The sequence below is a fragment of the Piliocolobus tephrosceles genome, chromosome 7, assembly GCF_002776525.5.
Source record: "Piliocolobus tephrosceles isolate RC106 chromosome 7, ASM277652v3, whole genome shotgun sequence".
NCBI classification, from domain to species: Eukaryota; Metazoa; Chordata; class Mammalia; order Primates; family Cercopithecidae; genus Piliocolobus; species Piliocolobus tephrosceles.
The window spans coordinates 48,081,131-48,097,831 of NC_045440.1; the positions used below are offsets into that span (position 1 = coordinate 48,081,131).

At 41.4% G+C, this 16,701-nt stretch overlaps 1 protein-coding gene across 11 annotated transcripts in view; it reads right to left on the bottom strand.

Annotated features, from left to right (window-relative positions):
- Positions 1 to 16,701, bottom strand: part of SPIDR (scaffold protein involved in DNA repair) — a 456,553-nt gene that overhangs the window by 96,630 nt on the left and 343,222 nt on the right. Inside the window, exon 1 of one of the 11 annotated variants that reach the window (XM_023190585.3) lies at positions 13,582 to 14,219. The exons of 9 other annotated variants lie outside the window; for them this stretch is intronic. The gene's annotated coding sequence lies outside the window, so the exon portion shown is untranslated. Of the gene's footprint in view, positions 1 to 1,623; positions 1,888 to 13,581; positions 14,220 to 16,701 lie in introns of those variants that run through there. One more of the 11 variants, XM_023190583.2, reaches the window with a different exon arrangement.

Sequence of the window (16,701 nt, forward strand, 5' to 3'; positions counted from 1 at the left end):
ATGAAACCCCATCTCTAGAAAACAACAACAACAACACTAACCAGGTGTGGTGATGTGTGACTTCAGTCCCAGCTACTCTGGAGGCTGAGGTGGGAGGATTGCTTGAGCATGGGAGACTAAGGCTGCAGTGAGCTGTGATTGCACCACTGCACTCCAGCCTGGGTAAGAGAGGAAGACTGTCTCAAAACAAACAAATAAAAAATTAAAAGAAATCAAATAGAAGTTGCAGTTATAGAAGTATGGCAAATACTACAGAATGCAGACTAGACGGTAAAGAATTATACCTATTAATCATCTGAATATTACAATATTCAGACTTTAGATATGGACTGAATTTGACTTAAAATACATTCAGTTAAAAAAAAAAAAGCATCCCACAGTTGTGTAGGTATTATTCATGTTTTAAGGCCTTTATAAACCTCGACAGTTATCTAGGTATAAGAAGTTAGCTGAGAAGACTAAATATACTAACAATGATTTTCAATGCAGTAGAATAAAGTAGAATCAATTAAAATAATCCTGATTCAATCCATAAGAGTCCATATGCTAGAATCCATATGTATGATTAAGATCTTTATAATTTCCCAAATTTGAAAAATATTGCAATATCTGTACATGTTCCTGCCTTCTATCAAATCCTATTTTTTTTCCCCTTTATTTATTTAGACACAGGGTCTCACTCTGTTGCCATCATGGCTCACTGCAGCCTAGAGCTCCTGGCCTCAAACGATCCTCTTGCCTCAGCCTCTCAAGTAGCTAAGACTACAGCTGCCATCATGCCCAGCTAATTTTTAAATTTTTAGTAGAGACGGGGTCTCGCTTTGTTGCCCAGGCTGGTCTCAAACTCCTGGCTTCAAACAATCCTCCTTCCTCCCAAAGTGCTGGGATTAAAGGGATAAGCCACTGTGGCCAGCCCAGAGTTGCTTTTCAACCTTCCCTAAAGTTTCCTCTTTTATTGGTGAGCTTTTTTGAATACGAAAAACATTAACACTTTAAAAGAGTTTATGACAGGTGCCAAAGAAGTCAGCGGGGCTGTCCTGACCTATAAATCCTGGGCCTCAGAGTGCGGGTTCACTCACTGGCCTCACATAGCAAGCACATGTCGAATTCTTTTTTTTTTTTTTTTGAGACGGAGTCTTGCTCTGTCGCCCAGGCTGGAGTGCAGTGGCGTGATCTTGGCTCACTGCAACCTCTGCCTCCCAGGTTCACGCCATTCTCTTGCCTCAGCCTCCTGAGTAGCTGGGACTACAGGCGCCCACCACCAGGCCCAGCTAATTTTTTGTATTTTTAGTTTAGTTTTACTATGTTAGCCAGGATGGTTTCGATCTCCTGACTTCGTGATCCGCCTGCCTTGGCCTCCCAAAGTGCTGGGATTACAGGTGTAAGCCACTGCGCCCGGCCACATGTCGAATTCTTGACCCACAAAGTCCCTGCTCCGTATACACAGTGTCCACCTTCACAGCATCCTCAACCAAGGCCTTCAATGCAAATCCTTGAATGCCAGGGCTGCTCCCACACATGGCAGAGCCCACTCTGGCTGGAATACCATGCCAGGGCCCGAGGCTCTGCACAGCTCTGTTGCCACTGTTAGTCTCTATCAGGATGTAAGCAGGTGAAGCGTACCTTCCCAGAGTGCTGGCTTTCTTCCCTCTGCTCAGTTCACCACTGAGCACCCAGAAGTTTAGGGAATTCAATGTTGTCTCAACCAGTTCTTATGCATGGTGGGCTGGGTAAGATGCAGCAGTCAGCTGGGCTTCTGTGTCAGGCAGTATGTAGCCAAGTTTCCTTGCTTCAGTTGGTCTATCCCTTGAGTGTTCATCCTCCTCCCTTGAGGCTGCAGGGGAGCCCAGCAGCACTCCAGTCACATGTGGCATTCCTTCATGCTTGTGTTAGTACCACCACCTTTAATTAAGTTTCAAGAACTGTTAAAGCTTAGCATTATTACTGTAAGTACTTACTACCCACTATCATTAAACATAATTTGTAATGGCAATACTGTTTTAAAACGTCTCATCTACAGTAGGCACTCAAGTAAATGCATCGAATTGAATCTTGCTTGAGATATAGAGCAGGAATGAATAACAAATCTTGTATCACAGAAATAAAAAATATTCAAAAATAACACAAGTTCATGCTTGGATACAGAAAGTAGTACAGAGAAAAGTCAAAATTGATGAGTCTGGCTGGGCACAGTGGCTCACATCTGTATCACCAGGGCTTTGGGAGGCCAAGGCTAGAGTATGGCTTGAGGACAGGGGTTGGAGGGTGCCATAAGTTACGATTATGTCACTGCACTCCAGTCTGTGTGACAGTGAGATCTTGTCTCTAAATAAAATGAACTTAAAAATTAACTAATCTTATTTATTTACTTTCTTAGTGTTTGCAGTATCTATTTGCATTAAGATTTGCTTATTTAAAAACATTTTAAAGTGTACCTCAAATATGCATACCCTTTTTCAGCATCTAATTAAAAATTTCCTTTTAAAAATCACAGCTCAGCCGAGCGTGGTGGCTCACGCCTGTAATCCTAGAGCTTTGGGAGGCCGAGGTGGGCAGACTGCCTGAGCTGAGGAGTTCGAGACCAGCCTAGGCAACACAGTGAAACTCTGTCTCTACTAAAATACAAAAAAAAAAAAAAAAAAAAGCTGGGTGTGGCAGTGTGTACCTGTAGTTCCAGCTACTTGGGAGGCTGAGGCAGGAGAACTGCTTGAACCCTGGAGGTGGAGGTTGCAGAGAGCCAAGATTACGCCACTGCACTCCAGCCTGGGGAAAAGAGCAAGGCTCTGTCTCAAAAACAACAACAACAAAAAACAAACAAAAAATCATAGTTCAATGGTTGTAGTGCATAGCATAACATTTTACACTTTTAATACTTATTCCCAAGTAATACATATAAAAATAATTGGACTTTGAATTCTTTTAAAAAGGCAGAACATTAAGTTAAAGGACAAAACATTTTTTCCTCACGCCACCCTCTATCTTTTTATATGCTACATTCTACAGCTAATGGCATTCTAAAATGAAATTTTAGGACTGTGGGACTTTGTTGTTATTCTCTGCTTTGTTCATATGTTTTTACTTCTCTCTTCCTAAGAGTTCTTTCTAACTCTTTTGGTGGATACGAAGGAGTCCAATTGTCTTCTATGGGCCTTCCTAACTCCAGAGGCCAGACAGCATACTCTACCCATCTCAGGTTCCCCTGTGACTTGGGACCTGTCAATCAGAGCAGAGGGCCTAACTGTGCTACTTCTGCCAGCAGGCATAACATTAACAAAAGATCTCAGGGTGTTGGCCAAGAGCTCTGCAGCATTAAATGGCAGGAATGGGGCATCTAGTGTGTTGATTCAGCTTGCAGCCCACACTAAGTGGTTCGAAAGCTGGAAGGCAACAGCTTCGGGGGTCATGCAGTTCCCTTCTGTCGGCTGTGGCTCTGAGGATGCAGGTGAGCTGACTTGCCGTATTTCTGGTTGTACTAATAGAAGAGGCAGCAACTTCCACAGCAGTGTTGCTTAAAAGTCACTTAAAATCCATTAATAAATCTCTCTTTTTTTTTTTTGGTCACCCAGGCTGGAGTGCAATGGTGCGATCTTGGTTCACTGCAACCTCTGCCTCCCGGGTTCAAATGATTCTCCTGCCTCAGCCTCCCGAGTAGCTAGGACTACAGGTGTGCAACAGTAAGCCCAGCTAATTTTTGTATTTTTAGTAGAAAGGGGTTTCACCATGTTGGCCTGGCTGGTCTTGAACTCCTGACTTCAAGTGACCCACCCGTCTCAGCCTCCCAAAGTGCTGGGATAACAGGCGTGAACCACCTCACCTGGCCAATAAATCTCCTGTTTAAGTTGGATAGTAAAGATTCGTCACTGAGCCTGACACATTCAATATGTAGTCGAATATGACAATTTCACATCCAACATTTGATATGTGGAAGTGAAGTTATAGGGTAAAGGAAGGCCAGACACTCTTCCCTAGATAAATCAACAACTACAACGTAAAAGTCAAAAACAAAATCATGAACAAATCCAACAATTTGGTGTCCATTTTTATCAAGAAATAATGTATCTCTCTGAGAGACAAGTGAAATAAGGAGTGAACCATTTCACTTACCTAGTCGAGAAATCCCTAGAGAGCAGACTTAATTAATGTGCTGCACTGAGGTATTTTAATATATATTCATTGTTATGACTTATGCAACAAAACATTTTTTATAATGTGTGAAGAACTACAGAACTTCTCCATGGGAGTCACACATACAACAAAGGAGTACACATGGATGATTCCACCTTCCCTCCCAAGTACTGTTAGTGTCATTTTACCAAAGACAGCTATAACTAGAACATTCCTTAGCTAGCATACCAAACTTTTATAAAAACAGAAATTCTGAGGCTAAAAGAAAGCTTTTACTATTTGACAATTGGTAGTTAAAATACCTAGTTCCTATCTAGCCAAACAATATTTTAAGAAGTATTTGAGAATGCACATTCTTTCAATACCATCATCACTGATTATAGAAACCATGGTATCTAGGCACCAGAGACTCATAAAAAGAATGGTAAATCATTCAGAGAGCCTTATTTTGAATAGGAACCGTTCATGCAGATGATATCCTGAAATGATTTAGATTATGTGATAATGCTGGCATGTAGTTAAGAAGCCTGGAGAGGAGATAAAGGAAGAGTGAGGCCCATCAGGGATTTGGAATGGCACAGGGAGTTACTGAGAATGACAGAAGTCCTCACACTATCTCATCCAGAAATACTTCATGAAGGCAGTAAATGATAAAAGTATTGTCTGTGGAGATAGGATACCAGTGATACTGAAAAATGAGCAACAGGAAAGAAATAGCAAATTAGTAAACAACTGAAATCTATGTATAGAACAGTTTTGAGAAAAGGACCTTGTCCTGGGGCTACAGAAGCTCTCCCAGTAGCAAGAGTTACATATCAAACATTCCACAACAGAGCATTCATACTTCTAAAGCCTCTATTTGGCCATGACTACCAATGCTAGTATCAACTCTATGGTTTAAAATGCATTTGGGCTGGGTATGGTGGCTCACGCCTGTAATTCCAGCACTTTGGGAGGCTGAGGGAAGAGAATCTCTTGAGTTCAGGAGTTTGAGACCAGCCTGGGCAACAGTGAGATCCCGTCTCTTTTTAAAATAATAAATAAATAGCACTTGTATTTCCTTCATCTTCTTGTACCTCTTGGTGTCTAATACCATTCTTGAAAAAAGGGAGCCAGGTCTCCTTGGAAAAATGGCTGATTCCGGGATGAGCACAGAAAATATACAAGATGAGCCTAGAACATCTTATAGTGCCAGAGAGTAAAGAAGTACTCAAAACAAAACAAAACAGAACACTCAAAATTATGGGAGTATAACAAAGGGATATAGACATCAACTGAAATAACTCCAAGAGAAAAAAAACTGGAACAATCTGAGCAAAAAAATAAAATAGTATTGGATTACAACTCAAAGTATAAAATAAATATGCACAAGTCCATAGTGATATAAATAATTGAACAAAAAAAGGAGAGAAGAGACAAATCTCACATGCAGAGGAATTCCAAATAACGGCTCCACCATCATAGAAAGGGATCAGAGCTCTCTGTTCCTCAGATGTACATTGTGTATGATGGCTTCCTTCCAAAGACTTCAGGATGGAAAGGAGGAAAAAGTACAGTAACTTCATAGTGCAGGAACCTGACAAGTACTACCTCAGCCAGGTGATCAAGGAAAGCATCAACAGCAAGAACTCGTGTTGACAGTGTGTACACTGGATATGACATGATGAAAACTGTACTTTATCCTGTGGTCTTCCTCCTAAGAACACATAACTCACATAACTCCAATCTCATCATATGTAATACATCAGACAAATTCCAGTTAAGGAGGTTTCTTTCTTTTTTGAGAAAAAGTCTTGCTCTGTCGCCCAGGCTGGAGTGCAGTGGCACCATCTCGGCTCATGGCAACCTCTGCCTCCTGGGTTTAAGCAATTCTTGCACCTCAGCCTCCTGAGTAACTGGGACTACAGGTGTGTGCCACCACACCTGGCTAATTTTTGTATTTTTAGTAGAGAAGGGATTTCACCATGTTGGCCAGGCTGGTCTTGAACTCTGGGCCTCAAGTAATCTGTCCGCCTTGGCCTCCCAAAGTGCTGGGATTGCAGGCATAAGCCACTGCACCCAGCACAGTTAAGGAGATTCTACAAAATACCAAACACTCCTCAAAACTGTTAAAGTCATAGAGAAGCCTCAAAAGTTGTAACAGCCAAGAGGAGTCTGAGGAGACATGGCAACTGAGTATAATGTGGTGTCCTGAATGGGATCCTGGAGCAGAATTAGGTAACACTAGGTAAACACTAAGGAAATGTGAATAAAGTACTTTAGTTAATTAAAAAATCACATCTACGTGCTTTCCAAAAGTAGAATATATTTGTGTTGGACATACTATTTGAGTCTATGTCGACAAAGGTAAATGTCTGTCAATTCCAGCATCCCTCACCCTCCTGCGGAGGCCCCTGGTTGAGATTTGGTAATCAATACCCTCAGAAGGAACAGTACTCTCATGACAGGCATGATTATCTTACTGTACTGTCACTAGTAAATGTTTCCAAATAGCTGCAATTTTAGACAATCTCTTTCTCTCTCTCTCTCTTTTTTTTTTTTTGAGACAGGGTCTTGCTCTGTTGCTTAGGCTGGAGTGCAGTGGTATGATCAAGGCTCGCTGCAGCACTGAACTTCCAGGCTCAAGTGATCCTTCCACCTCAGCCTCTCAAGTAGTATTTTTTTCTTAGAGATGTGGTCTCACTATGTAGCCCAGTCTGGTCTTGAACTCCTGGGCTCAAGTGATCCTCCAGCCTTGGCCTCCCAAAGTGCTGGGATTACAGGTATAAGCCACCTTGTCAACCAACTATCTCATTTCTTAGTACAGGCATACCTTAGAGATACTGCGTGTTTGGTTCCAGACCACTGCAATAAAGCAAGTATCACAATAAGGCAAGTCACACACATTTTTTGGTTTCCCAGTGTATATAAAAGTTACGTTTACACTATACTATAGTCTACTAAGTGTGCAATAACATGTCTCAAAGAGTACAGACAATAAGAAAACACTTTACTGCTAAAAAATGCTCATGACCATCTGAGCCTTCAGTGATTTGTAATCTTTTTACTCATAAAGGGTCTTGCCTCAATGTTGATGGCTGCTGACTGGTCAGGGTGGTGGTTGCTTAAGACTGAGGTGGTGGTGGCATTTTCTTAAAATAAGACAACAATGGGCCAGGTGCAGTGGCTCATGCCTGTAATCCCAGCACTTTGGGAGGCTGAGGTGGGTGGATAATGAGGTCAGGAGATCGAGACCATCCTGGCTAACACAGTGAAACCCCATCTCTACTAAAAATACAAAAAAGTAGCCAGGTGTGGTGGTGGGCGCCTGTACTCCCAATTACTTGGGAGGCTGAGGGAGGAGAATGGCATGAACCCAGGAGGCGGAGCTTGCAGTGAGCCAAAAAGGCGCCACTGCACTCCAGCCTGGGCGACAGAGCAACACTCTGTCTCAAATAAAAACAAAAACAAAAAGCAAAAACAAAAAAACAACAAAAAGATAATGATGTTTGCTGAGATGACTAACTCTCTTTCATGAAAGATTTTTCTACAGCATGTGATACTGTTTGACAGCATTTTAACCACAGTAGAACTTCTTTCAAAATGGGAGTCAATCCTCTCCAACCCTGCCTCTGCTTTATCACCCATGTCTATGTAATATCCTAAATCCTTTATTGTAATTTTAACAGTGTTCACAGACTTTTCACCAGGAGTAGATTCCATCTGAATAAAATACTTTTTTTGCTCATCCATAAGAAGTAACTCTTCATCCCATTCAAATTTTATCATGAGATTGCAGCAATTCAGTCACATCTTCAGGCTCCACTTCTAATTCTAATTTTCTTGCTATTCTACCACATATTCAGTTCCTTCCTCCACTGAGGAAGTTCTGAAGTCCAGAACCCCTCAAAGTCATTCATGAAAGTTGGAATCAACTTGCAAACTCCTATTGAGATTTTGACCTTTTCCCATTAATCATAAACATGGCTTTTTAAAATTTTAAATTTAGGGGGTATATATGCAGGTTTGTTACATGGGTATATTGCGTGATGCTGAAGTTTGGGCTTCTAATGATCCCATCACCCAAGCAATGAATATACTATCTGATAGGTAGTTTTTCAAGCCTTCCCTCTGTGGTTGCTTCCCCACTTTTGGAATCCCCAGAGTTTATTGTTCTCTTTGTGTCTGCGTGTACACAATGTTAACTCCAACTTATAAGTGAGAATATGTAGTGTTTGGTTTTATGTTTCTGCATTAATTTGTTTAGGATAATGGCGTTCAGGTGCATCCACATTGCTGCAAAGGACACAATTTTGTTCTTTTTTATGTTTGCAATGACTGTTTCTAATGGCATCTAGAATGGTGAATTCTTTCTGAAAGGTTTTCAATTTACTCTGTCCAGATCCATCAGAGGAATCCTTGTATACAGCAGTTATAGCCTTACGAAATACATTTCTTCAATTACTCCTTTATCCATGGGCTGCAGAATGAATATTGTGTTAGCAGGCATGAAAACAATATTCATCTCCCTGCACATCTCCATCAAAGCTCTTGAGTGACCACGTACATTGTCAGTGAGCAGTGACACTTTGAAAGGAATCTTTTTTTTTTTTTCCTTTCTGAACAGTAGGTCTCAACAGTGGGCTTAAAATATTCAGTAAACCATGCTGTGAAAAGGTGTGAGGGCATCTAGGTTTTGTTCTTCCATTTATAGAGCACAGGCTGAGTAGATTTAACATTATTATCATTATTGTTTTTCTTTAGAGACAGGGTCTCACTCTGTCGCTCAGGCTGGTGTGCAGTGGCACAATCACAGCTCACTGACTCGAACTCATGGGCTGAAGTGATCCCCTCAACTTAGCTTTCTCAGTAGCTGAGGCTACAGGTACACAACATGATACTTGGCTAGCTTTAAAATTTTTTTGTAGAGATGGGGTCTCACTATGTGACCCAGGCTGCTCTTGAACTCCTGGCCTCATGGCATTCTCCTACCTCAGCCTCCCAAAGTTCTGGGATTACAGGCACGAACCATCTATGCCCAGCCCGATTTAACACAATTCTTAAGGTCAGTAGGATTTCTGGAATGGTAAATGGGTATTTGCTTCAACTTAAAGTCACCAGCTACATTAGCTTCTAAGAAAAGAGTCAGCCTATCCTTTGAAGCTTTGATGCCAGGTATTGACTTCTCCTCTCTAGCTATGCAAGTTCTAGATGCCATCTTTCTCCAACAGAAGGCTGTTTTATCTGCATTGAAAATCTTTTGTTGAGTGCGGCTATCTTCATCAAGTATCTTAGGTAGGTCTTCTGGGTAACTTGTTGCTGCTTCTCTATCAGCACTTGCTGCTTCACTCTGCACTTTTATGTTATGGAGATGGCTTCTTTCCTTAAACCTCATGAACCAACTTCTGCTGGCTTCATACTTTTCTTCTAAAGCATCCTTACCTCTCTTAGCCTTCATAGAATTGAAGAGAGTTAGGATCTTGCTCTGGATTAGGCTTTGGCTTAAGGGAATGTTGTAGCTGGTTTGATCTTCTATCCAGACCACTAAACCTTTTTTCATATTAGCAATAGACCTATTTTGCTTTCTTATCATTTATACATTCACTGGAGAAGCACTTAATTTCAAGAACTTTTGCTTTGCAGTCACAACCTGGCTAACAGCTTATTTTATTCTTTTTGAGACGGAGTCTTGATCTGTTGCCCAGTCTGGAGTGCAGTGGCGCGATCTCGGCTCACTGCAAACTCCACCTCCTGGGTTCACGCTATTCTCCTGCCTCAGTCTCCTGAGTAGCTGGGACTACAAGTGCCCGCCACAACGCCTGGCTAATTTTGTGTATTTTTCAGTAGAGATGGGGTTTCACCGTGTTAGCCAAGATGGTCTTGATCTCCTGATCTCGTGATCTGCCCGCCTCAGCCTCCCAAAGTGCTGGGATTACAGGCATAAGCCACCGTGCCTGGACAACTTGGCTGTTTAATGCAAAGGTCAGCTTTTGTTCTGTCTTGGCTTTTGACATGCCTTCCCCACTAAGCTTAATCACTTCCAGTTTTTTATTTCGAGGCCACTGGAGGCTTACTGACTTGTCTAATTTCAATATTGTTGTGTCTCAGGAAATAGGGAGTCTACAAAAGAGGGAGAGAGATGGAGGAACATCCAGTTGGTAGAGGAGTCAGAACACACACATTTGCTGATTAAATTTGGCATCCAATATAGGTGTGGTTGGTGGTGTCCTGCAACAATTACAATAGCAGCATAAAAGATCACTGATCACAGATCATCATAACAGATAATAATAATGAAGGAATTTGAAATATTATAAGAATTACCAAAATGTGATAGAGACATGAGGTGAACACATGCTGTTGGAAAAATTACACTGATATAACTGCTTGATGCAGGGTTGCCACAAACCCTCAAGTAGTAAAAAAAATGCTCTATCTGCAAAGTACAGTAAAGTGAAGCATAATAAAGTGAGCCATGCCTGTACAGCATTCACAAATTACTGCAAAGCTTTTCTGACTAAAGTTCTCTACATATAAGGAAATAGTTACCTTTGTGGGTGGGTTTCCTTATCCAAGGCCACACAAAAAGCCAACATGTATGTCTGCCCAATTTTCACCCACTGGGAAGCAGGTAAGCATGTCAGCTTTCTCCTTCCTCCCAGAGTTCAGAAGCACCTTCACCCATATATCCTCTTCTTAGGGTAATCTGTTCTTTTTTTATTTTTTTAGAGACAGGGTCTTGCTATGTTGCCCAAGCTGGAGTACATTGCCTATTCATAGGCACGATCATAGGGTACCACAGACTCAAACAATTGCTTCAAGTGATTCTCTGACCTCAGCCTCCTGATAGATGGGACTACAGGTGCCACTGCGCCTGGCCACGGCAATCTGTTTTTTGATGCTTGGTTATAGTTCTTCCACAGTTTATTTTTTAAAATTTTGAGGGTACATAGAAGGTGTATATATTTATGGGGGTACAAGGGATATTTTGATACAGGCATACAACATTTAATAGTCACATCAGGGTAGATGGGATATCCATCACCTCAAGCATTTATCCTTTCATTGTGTTACAAACAAGCCTATCTAATCTTTTAGTTATTTTATTTATTTATTTTTAAGACAGAGTCACTCTGTCACCCAGGCTGGAGTGCAGTGGTGTGATCTAGGCTTACTGCAACCTCCACCTCCCAGGTTCAAGTGATTCTTGGGCCTCAGCTTCCCAAGTAGCTGGGATTATAGGCAGATGCCACCATGTCCAGCTAATTTTTCTTTTTTTTTTTTTTTTTTTTTTTTTTTTTTTTAGTAGAGACAGGGTTTCACCATGTTGGCGGCCTCCCAAAGTGCTGTCATTATAGGTGTGAGCCACTGCACTCAGCCTGTTTAACTATATCTTTGTATCTTTGGACCCATTAACCATCTCCCTTTCCCCCAACCCACAGTTCTTTTTAACTGACAACACAGCAAATTTTAGGACTCCACTCTCAAGAAAAGTGTTACTTGATCATACAAATACTTTACTGGGGCCAGGTCATCAATCATTACAGCCAGATATATGAGATGCACTGGTGAAATCTGGATGGTGAAAAACTTTCTCCAGCTGTTCAATTCTCCATTCATTTCTGTGGAGGCAGTACACTACAAAGCAGAAAAGTTTCTGTGGAAACTAAGTCAGCAAAGGTTGCCTGGCCCAGGCGTGAGAGGATGGTGGGGTACAGGCTCTAAGCCAGGGGAATAGGTTACACTGCTTCAATGACAGCTCGCCTTCCCACTCAGCCATGGTGGGCAGAGGTACCACAGCCAGGCCTGGGCCAGGTGAGCAGGGTGTCCTCTGGCTCTTGGGCAGTGCAGTGCATGATGCTACAAAAACACAATGGCTTTAATGAACACCCTTACTAATTTCAGGGTCTCTAAAGAGTGGAGGTTTTCCACTAGAGGAATTCAGTGAGTCAGAATATTGAGTTTCCTTTCTCATTTTTGTATTTGGAAAAGTTGTTTTTTGAGATGGATTCTTGCTCTGTTGCCCAGGCTATAGTGTAGTGGCATGATCTTGGCTCACCACAACCTCTGCCTCCCGGGTTCAGGCCATTCTATGCCTCAGCCTCCTAAGTAGCTGGGATTTACAGGCACCCACCACCATGCCCGGCCAATTTTTGTATTTTTAGTAGAGACAAGGTTTCACCATCTTGTCTAGGCTGGTCTTGAACTCCTGACCTCGTGATCCACCGACCTTGCCCTCCCAAAGTGCTGAGATTACAGGCGTGAGCCAGCATGCCCGGCTCATTGTTTTTAAAGTTGCATTCAGGATCTAACTAGACAGGACTCACGGTTATTCTTTTTTTTTTTTTTTTGAGACAGGGTCTTACCCTGTCACTCAGGCTGGGTTGCAGTGGCACGATCTTGGCTAACTGCAGCCTCAATCTCCTGGGCTCAATCCATCCAACCACCTCAGCATCCAGAATAGCTGGGACTACAGGCATGCACCACCATGCTCAGACAATTTTTTGTATTTTTGGTAGAGATCAGGTTGTGCCATGTTGCCCAGGCTGGTTCTGAACTCCTGGGCTCAAGCAATCTGCCCACCTGAGCCTCCCAAAGTGCTGGGATTACAGGCAAGAGCCACCACACTCAGCTTCAAGGTTATTTTTAACTTATTAAGTTCATTATGCTGTTTTCAAGTGGTAATACTGCCCTGTACTTTGAATACACCTAATAAACATTAACTGAGGGTGATGAGGAATGCAGTCAGTAAACAGTATCTCCCACCCCCACTTCCTGAGTGTCTGCCCAGGTTGCCCATGTTGGTCTTGAACTCCTTACCTCAGGCAATCCTCTTGTCCTGGCCTCCCAAAGCTACCATGCCGGTTTTTTTTTTTTTTTTCCCAATCATTTCCATATCCAGTCTTCAAAAAGAAAAAACCTAAATCTTTCCATATCCTTTGTATGCATCAGGTGGCATGGCCTGGAGGCCCAACAGCATCAGGTGAGAATTCTCCTTGGTTCATGGCCCTGTTGCTTCTGTTGCCATCCCCCTCCTATGCAGAAGACTGTAGTCCTTTCCTGGTTACCCACACAGTCAACAAATGCAGGAGGTGACAAGAAAACACTTCCACTGACTTCTTTCCTTCATCAGAGTCTCAGATGACTGGCTTTTTGTTTATACAATAATATGCAAATAATATTAATTTGCCTAACTCCTGATCACAGACACTTATCATGACAGCCAGGTTTCTCACAAGTTAAGCTGACAGATAAATGCTCATCCCTCAAATGAAAGTATTACTTGTATTTTTCAACTCTGTACTAGTGGTAGTTTCCATTAGAGTGAATGAGAATAATTCTTTTTATGCTGTTACCAGTGTTTCTAAATGGTCACTGTTCTACTGAGCATAGAATGTGAAATAAGTTGGATGCTACATTTATAGAGGCAAATTGCCTCATGCCCTTGTTGGCTTTAAGGCGCAGAGGCAGACAGACCTGATTTCAAATTCCAGCTCAGCCTGGAAGCTTCTGCTGCAGGCCCCTTGGCTGTTTCTTCTGAGCAGTGGGGGAACTCACCCACCCTTGGAGATACCGTCCTCTCCAGAACTGCTGTGCAGCATGCCCCTGAAAGGCCAGCTACTGGAGATTTTGTGTGCTTTATTCATTAGTTCCTCAAAAAAAACAAAAGACAAAAAAACAAGACTAAACAAAAGACAAGAACCAGGCACTTGGGATCTCACAGTTTCTCAACCAAGCTGCCTTCTTTTCCCCTGAGTATGTAACTGAAATGCTGTGCACTGGGAATGAGGACCGTAAGAGTTTGCCGACACTCTTTGGCTAAGAACAAAAAAATGTTTTATGATTTCAATTTAAAATAAATATTATAAAACAGACTAGAAGATAATATGCAAAATAATTATACAGGAAGCAGAATTAGAATAGTATTTCTATTTTTGCAAATTTTGAAACCTATAATGGCACTATATTGATGTTATCATTTAAAATTACATGAAAAATACTAATGAACCAGGCTGTCACATTATTTTATGCACAAGATGGGCTGTGAGTGCAGTGAAAGGGTGTGATGTTGAGCAATGTTGCTTGTATTTTGAATTTTGCCAAGCCTAGCCCAGGCCTGGGTACCATGTGTTAACTCTCAAATTTCAGAGTAGGTGAAACTGCAGTTTGTTAGAAGAATATGAAAGGGTAGTTCAATTCAGTATTTCACTTTCAGTAGGGTGGACCACAGTATAGCATGTGTCATGATTAAATTAAAACGTAAGTATTTTTTGTAGTACATAATGAAAAAGGTTGTGAAGAACATGTTTCCTAGCCACCCCTCCCCCCACCATTTCTCTAAAAATAGTCCATTCCAGAGGGTTTAACTGAAAATATGTTCCATTTGGGTGCTGGGGAGGGGGATGCGTGTGCAGAATTCTCTTTTACATCTGTGACTCCTGCAAAAATATCTGGCAGTACATTCAGTTCTATGTCTTCAAGCCTCGCAGGGCCAATTTTAAAATATTATTATAAATGCTCATAGTTATCATCACCTAACTGATCTAAAGCAGTAAAACTGTTAGCCTTTTGGTTTTCTCAGACCATCCCGAGGTAAGGGTTGAATTCTGAATGTTGGTCTCATTAGAAAGACTTAGTTTGTTAGACAGTAAATTTCATTATAAATGAAGGAGCTGTATTTCACTGGCCTTCCAGAAAATAAACTACCATTATAATTTGTATGTTGATTCTCTGAATTTCTGGTGAATAGTGAACTCTTTGAAGAGTCAAATAAGAATTCTTTATCAACTCTTCCTTCCTCTTTTATATGTCCCAAATAAATAAAATCTAAATCTGTTTTAGAGACATACATTTCCTCTTTCACCATTTTCTCTGATACATTTATTGTGATGATTCATAAATCCAGTACTTTTCTGTGTTGCTTTTTAGTTTGAATATATTCAGTAATATTTGTGTGGTTTTAGAATTCATTTATTAATGCATGCCATATGCAACCACCAGAAGGGAAGACCCAGTTGACTGTCAATAAAGCCTCAGTTCTTACTTTGAAGAACTGTAAATTGACCCTAAGACAGATTTTTCTAAAAACCTATTGTTATAACCAAGGGCACAGAGAATGCAAAGTCTTAAACTAAAGACTGCAATCTTTCTTTTCCCCATTGTTACAAAGCCTTGGGGTAGTCACAAGTTTGGGTCTAGGGTGCCCATCTGCCCACTTCAGAGTCAGAGGATCATTGGGTTGCCTGAGGCAGGGCAGAGACTTGGAAAGAGAAAGGGCTTATTTTCTGCTTCTATCATCCAGTGCCTACATGAACTTTGGGAGTGGTCAGAGATGAGGGCCTCAGCCTCTTCACCGCTGTCTCACTCCGTCCTTCCCTCCAAGGCCCTCATCCTGGCCTCTGCCTGCCTCTTCCCTCAGGGTGCTGCGGGCTGTTGTTGAGTTCTTGCTCTCACAGTCTGTAGGTTGCCCTTTAAGAAGGCCTGGGATTCAGTGTGACAAGGGTACTGTGACTTCTGCCCAGGTTGTAGCTTTTACTTTCTTCAGTCAACAGGGCATAATAAATGGATGTCGTCTATATCCCACATGAACAAGAACCAGGCACGTCAGAACAGCCATACAGGTGCATGGTAAGACCACAGGGGGCTACAGGTCATGTGGTATTTTCTGAGTAAGGAGTTAGAACATTTGACCTATGCACACCTGTAAAGGCTGGGATGACAGCCAAGGCCAATGTGTGGGTAACTCAGACAAGCTACAGGTCCTCTTAAGTCCTACTGCCCTGGAAAGGCCAACTATGCTTCTCAGAAGGCAGCTTCAGATCGCCCAGGATGGATGAAGGGAACTGCATCTATTACGTGGACAGTAAACAGTAGTATTTATAGCAATGGAAAGTTCTAGGTCAAAGCACTTCACACATTTCTTTAACACTCTAAAACAATATGTATAAAGTATATTATTCTGTCCACTCAATACTGGGAAAACTAAAGCTCAAAGCAATTAAGTAAGTTGCCCCAGGTCACAAACCTGTGGAAACCAGAGCTGGCACTGGAATTTAGAGCTTCTGATGACAAATCCTGGATGCTTTTCCACTCCTCTCTACTGCTCTTTTCAGCGTTTACATTAAATATTGCTTTCATCATAGTTTACATGTTTTTCCTCCTCAGGCTCTTCTGTTTTCCCCATTATTCATTCTTTCACTTGTGAACAGCAAATTCCGGTATAAGGGTTTTAATTTTTACTTTATCTTGGTTCAAAAATTCAATTTGCTACCTATATTATTTTGTAATTTAACATATTTGAGACAAAGTATGGTGAGAAAACTTGACATTTCAAAATGTCACATCATTTTACCTCATGTGACAGAAGCTGTTTTATCTAAAAATTAACATATGAATACATTCAGCACTGTAATTTTACATTTTTTCTGCATGTAGTTCAAAATATTTAAGCACATATTTGTACCTTTAGGTATTATTTTGATATGCAGTATGGGACCTTGGAACTATAGTAAAACAGTGGCTGAAAATTCCCTTTTATCCCTTTAAGAAAGGTCAAGGGAAATACCAGACATAAAGAAATTTACCTATTTATATATA